This window comes from Camelus dromedarius, chromosome 12 (genome assembly GCF_036321535.1).
Source record: "Camelus dromedarius isolate mCamDro1 chromosome 12, mCamDro1.pat, whole genome shotgun sequence".
Taxonomy (NCBI): domain Eukaryota; kingdom Metazoa; phylum Chordata; class Mammalia; order Artiodactyla; family Camelidae; genus Camelus; species Camelus dromedarius.
This window is the reverse complement of record NC_087447.1, coordinates 26,588,358-26,594,357: the sequence shown is the minus strand read 5'-3', so window position 1 is coordinate 26,594,357 and position 6,000 is coordinate 26,588,358.

The following is a 6,000-nucleotide window of genomic DNA, read 5'->3' as shown; positions in this document are numbered from 1 at the left end:
CCCTTCTTGAAAGGGCTCTTCATTTAGGAAAATGCCTGGAATGCCTTAGGGTCTAAATGCCAAAACTTCTGAGGGATGACTAGAGAGATGCATCCAGGCAAAGAGTGATGCTGAACCGTTCTGTAAAATAGTGGGAAGGTTTGGAGGGTCCAGAGGAGCCTGAGTGGAGGGAATGAGGGGCCAAGAAGAAGGAAGGAGGAAGAGGGAGAGAGGAGGGCACAGAAGAAGAGTAGCCCCAGCCCCCCGGCCGGAGGTGGGATGACGGAGGAGACAGTCAGTGAGCTTGCTTTCCGCAGGACAAGTCCAGGAACTGCAATCACTGGAAAATCAGACCATAAACACATTCATCTCTGTGACTGCTGAGACTTGAATCAAACACTTGTACGTGCAAAAGCTGCTTCAGGGAAGCAGAGGGAAATGGGCTGTGTCCCTTTTTGGGTAGGTGAAAAGCAGAGAGAGTAATAAGTAACACAGTGCTTTTCCAAACTCTTTCTGCTCATTTAATGCCAACAACAACATGTGAGGAGATGTTCTATTAACCTATTTTTACAGATGGGGAAACTGAGGCAGTGTGGATAAGTGGATTGTCCAAAGTTACCCATCTGCAAGTGATTCCAGATTCTATGCTCTTAACATTTATATTACCCTGAAAGAGGAGCCCAACAGGGCTATAAAAATGAGGATTCAAAAAAAGGAGACAGGGAGAGTAAAAGTGACTAAGAGACATGTAAGCCCCCTGAGGGACACTGAGAGGATCAGGAAGGGGGTGACTTATTACTGGTTTTCCACTGGTCTGTGAGGTGGGGGCTTGGTCCATTTTAATTTAAATACTAAAGCAATGTGACCCAGCTTGGGCTGATGGTTGGGTGACGACTTGTTTATTTTCAAGATTCAAACAAGGCATGCAAATAACAAAAGTTTATCATTCTAAGTCAGTTCAGATGCTAACCTTGTCCTTGACCACTCGTCCTGTGCTGACGGGTCATTAGTATATCCAAGCAGTGCACCCAAGTAGTGACAGCTGCCTCCCCAAGTGTGGGGAGAAGATACTAACACCACAGAAGCCTCCCAGGCATCAGAGTAAACTTATTTTAGCAGATGTTCTGAATGGGGAGGGGATGAGATCATTTTGTTAAGCAGAGCCCTATCAATTACTTTCAAAGACACAACTAATACCTAGATCTCAAAAAGAGAAAATGGTGGAGCATTCATTAGGGAGGCTTTGATTTTATCTGATCATGGGGGAAAAAGAGAGACAAAACTATTACATCGTTCAGAACTTTGTTAATTTGTATAACACATACTACTTATGTTCTTACGGAGACAAAGATCCGCATGATGGACACATTTTTTCCCTTATTGATTTGCTAAGCCTGGGGCATTGCAATTACCTTTAAGAAATGATTTAACTTACAACAATGGAAAAAATCTTTGAATGAAAATGCTATCCATCAAAGGTAAAAAAGTTAAGGCTTGTCACAGAGGAAAAGGAGACCGGCGGGAACAAAATGCAATGCATTTAACCCTTAAAGAGATCAGGCGATCCCAGGATGTGTTGTCTCTAACGTTCTTCTCTTTTGTTGCTAGTAATCCACCAAGCAAGCGTCAAAAGCTTATATTTCACTGATGACCCATTATTAACTTTGCCAGTTTAGAAACAGCCTCCTCCTTTCTCTCCTGCTTCTGCTTTTGTTTCCCAGATATGACAGTGAAAACTGGAGGGGAAAAGGCTCACCCGTGAACGATGACTTCCTTGCAATATCCCCACACAGAGCATCAGGGTTTACTTTCCAAATCCCTTTTTCTTTTATCAGGAGTGCTTTGCGTTTGCGCTTGGCATACACTTTGTAGCTACATTTTCTGTTTTGAAAAATTATACATGAGAAGCGACTACAAGTGGTGATGGAGCTGAGGGACTGGCATATGTAGGGAGTATTTACAGAGAATCAAATCATGTGACCTCAAAAAGAGATGAGCTCCTTTTAGGTGGAATTTCGTTAGACTGATTGTGAGGCAGAAGGAGGGAAGAGACTCAAAGTGAGAAAAAGGCACTTATGGAAGCTCAGAATTAAACAAAGAAGTCTTTTTGAGTATTAAGAAACAAAAACAATGGATCCAGACCCATGGAATGGTGCCCAGTGGCCCCAAATGCTCATTTGCTTTTAAGGTTGTTTGGGCTTTAATTAGGGAAGCCTTGCCCGGAGGGATTAAAAATCTTGAACTTTGAGAATGAACAATTTTGCAAGGCCAAATGGGAGGAAGGCTGAGTGGATGCAGATGGCAGTGCAGAGCTCCCAGTTTGTTTAGCCAAGGATTAGAACTCTAAGCTCTAAGGCGGGGCTGGTAGTTTTATTTAAAAGAAAGGTTCAGACCACTTTATTCTGCTTTAGGCATGAGATCAAACTTCCCATGAAGACATTTATAAAAATGATGTTTCTCTTTTTGTTGTTTTAATCCTTTTGCATTTATCAGGAATCAATAGCTCACATTTCCCTTGCCCCCTCCATATTCCATGCCCCAAAGCATGTTGAATGTCATATAGTTCCTCCAAAGTGCAAGCTACTTTATGTGTCTGAACTCTCTGCATAAAATGCCCTTCTCTGCTTCTACCTGGTAATCTCCTGTGCATCCTTCAAAACCGTGTCCCTGCATATCATTTTCTCTCTGAACAGTCTCTGAATTTTGTGTCATTAAATCTACCTTCATGTTTATACTTACCACACTGTGTTGCAATTATTTGGTAACATATAGGATACATGCAAAATAAGGCATGTAGCATATATGTACATTTTAAATAATAATTTTTAAGACACGTATTTATAAACCAAATAGCTTAAGAAAGAGAATATTGCTAATAACATTTCTTTTGTGACTCACTCATCCCTCTGCCTACTTACCTACAGATATTTTATATTTATCATAACTTTGCTTTTTCTTCTAATTTTAATCACATATGTATGTATCTTTAAGCAACATATTGTTGAGTATTGCCTGTTTTTAACCTAATATAAAGAGAATTATATATATTTTTAGGATTCATCAATTTTGATGAATGAATCTTGTGTTTTTAATAGGGTAAAATTGGTTTTTGGAGTACAGAAAACTCTTACACTTCTAATGTATAAAGCAAATATATATATATATATATGTGTGTGTGTATATGTATACAGTATATAAATACACAGTTTGTCTGTGGTATTAAAATTTTATGGGGGCTATTAGTAAAAAATATCTAAAAATACTTCCTAGGGGTGTAATAATGAAAAAGCATTGAGAAACATTCTGTGGGTCATATATTTTCATTGTTGTTTGATATTACATTAGATGATTTAGACCACAATTCATCTATTTATTCTAATGTTGACAGACATATGGGTTATTTCCATTTTTTATTAAAACAGTGTTGTGCCCACAAATTTCATAACCTAGATGAAATGGACCAATTTTATGAAAGACACAATATGCTAAAACTTACACAAGAAGAAATAGATCATCTGAATAGGCCTATATCTATTAAATAAATTGAATCAATTATTAATAACTAATCAAAGTAGAAAGCACCAGGCCCAGATGGCTTCATTGATGAATTCTACCAAACATTCAAGGAAGAAATTATACCTGCTATCTATAATCTCTTCAGGAAGTTAGAAGTAGAGGGAATATTTCTTAACTTATTCTATGAGGTCAGCATTACCAGCATTTGACTTAGTATTAAAACCAGGCAAAGACAGTGGAAGAAAAGGAAACAATAGACCATTATCTCTCATGAACATAGATTTTAAAATTCTCAACAAAATGCTAACAAATCCAACGATGAATAAAAAATTATACACCACAGCCAAGTAGGATTTATCCCAGCTATACAAGACTGGCTGAATATTAGAAAATCAATTAATGTAATTCATGATGTGAACAAACTAAAGAAGGAAAATCACATGATCATATTAAAAGATGAAGAAAAAGCATTTGACAAAACCCAACATCCATTCACAAAAAAAAAAAAAAAAAAAAAAAAAAACTTTCAGCAAACTAGAAATAAAGGGGAAATGCCACAACTGGATAAAGATCATCTACAAAAAACCTACAGCTAAAATTTTCTTAATGATAAGAAACTTGAAAAGTTTCCTCTAAGATCAGAGACAAAGCAAGGCTCTCTCTTCTCACTATTGCTTTTCAACTTTGTATTGGAAGTATTAGCTAATGTAATAAGAAAAAGAGAAAAGGAGGTATACAGACTTGGACTGAAGAAATAAAACTATCTTTTTTTTTGTAGATGGTATGATCTTCTACATAGAAAATCTAAACAAATTGTCAAAAAAAAACCTTCCTGGTACTAATAAGCAATTATAGTAAGGTTGCAGACTACAAGTTAAGATACAAAAGTCAATAATCACTTTTGTACAAGCCAGCAATGAACAAGTGAAATTTGAATTTTAAAACACATCACCATTTACATTAACAACAACAACAACAACAACAAAAACCAGAATACCTAAGTATGAACTTAACTAAATATATACAAAATCTAAAGAGGAAAACTATAAAACTCTGATGAAAGAAATCAAAGAAGAATAAACAAATGAAGAGATATTCCATTTAAGGATAGGAAGACTTAATATTGTCAAGATATCAGTTCTTCCTAACTTGATATATAGGTTCAATGCAATCCCAATCAAAGTTCCAGCAAGTTACTTTGTGAGTATCAATAAACTGATTCTAAGGTTCATACAGAGTGGCAAAAGACCCAACTCAGTATTGAAGTAGAAGATCAAAGTCAGAACATTGATGCTATCTGAATTCAAGACATTCTATAAAGTTATACTAATCAAAACAGTGTGCTATGGGTAAAAGAATAGACAAATGGAGTAGAATAGAGAGCCCAGAAATAGAACCACATAAATGTAGTCAACTGATCTTTCAAATAGAAGCCAAAGCAATACAGTGGAACAGATAGTCCTTTCGACAAATGATATTGGACAACTGGATATCTACAAGCAAAAAAAAGAAAAAAGAATCTATACACAGATCTTACGTCGCTTGCAAAAATTAACTCAAAATGAATCACAGCACTAAATGTAAAACATGACACTATAAAACTCCTAGAAGATAATGTAGGAGAAAATCTAGATGACTTTGGGTATGGAGGTGATTTTTAGATATGACATCAAAGGCACAGTCCATAAAGAAGTGAATAATAAGTTGGACTTTATTAAAATTAAAAAATTCTGCTCTGTGAAAGACAATGTCAAGAGAATAAGAAGACAAGCCACATACTGGGGAAAATATTTGCAAAATACACATCTGATAAAGGATAATTATTCAACATATACAAAAAAATCTAAAAACTCAACAAGAAGAAAATCTAAAAATGGGCCAAAGACTTTAACAGATACCTCACCAGAGAAGTTACACAGATAGCAAGCAACATATGAAATGATGCCCCACATCATGTCATCAGGGAAATGCAAATTAAAACAGCAATGAGATACTACTATACACCTGTTAGAATGGTCAAAACCCAAAATACTGGCAACATCCAATGCTGGGGAGGATGTGGAGCAACTGACCCTCTCACTCACTGCTTGTGGGAATATATAATGGGGTGGTCGCTTTGAAGGACAGTTTGGCTTGTTACAAAACTCAATGCACTCTTACCATACCACCCAGCAATCACACACCTTGGTATTTACCCAAAAAAGTTGAAAACTTTTGTCCACACAAACCAGCCCACAGATGTTTATTTAAACTTTACTCATAATTTCCAAAACGTGGAAGCAACCAAGATGTGCTTCAGTAGGTAAACAGATGAATAAACTGTGGTGTATCTAGACAGTGGAATACTATTCAACACTAAAAGGAAATATGCCATGAAAAGACAAGGAGAACCTTAAATGTGTATTACTAAGAGAAAGAAGTCAATCTAAAAAAAAAAATTCTATATTCTACATGATGCCATCTATATGACATTCTGGAAAAGGCAAAACTATGGAGACAGTAAAA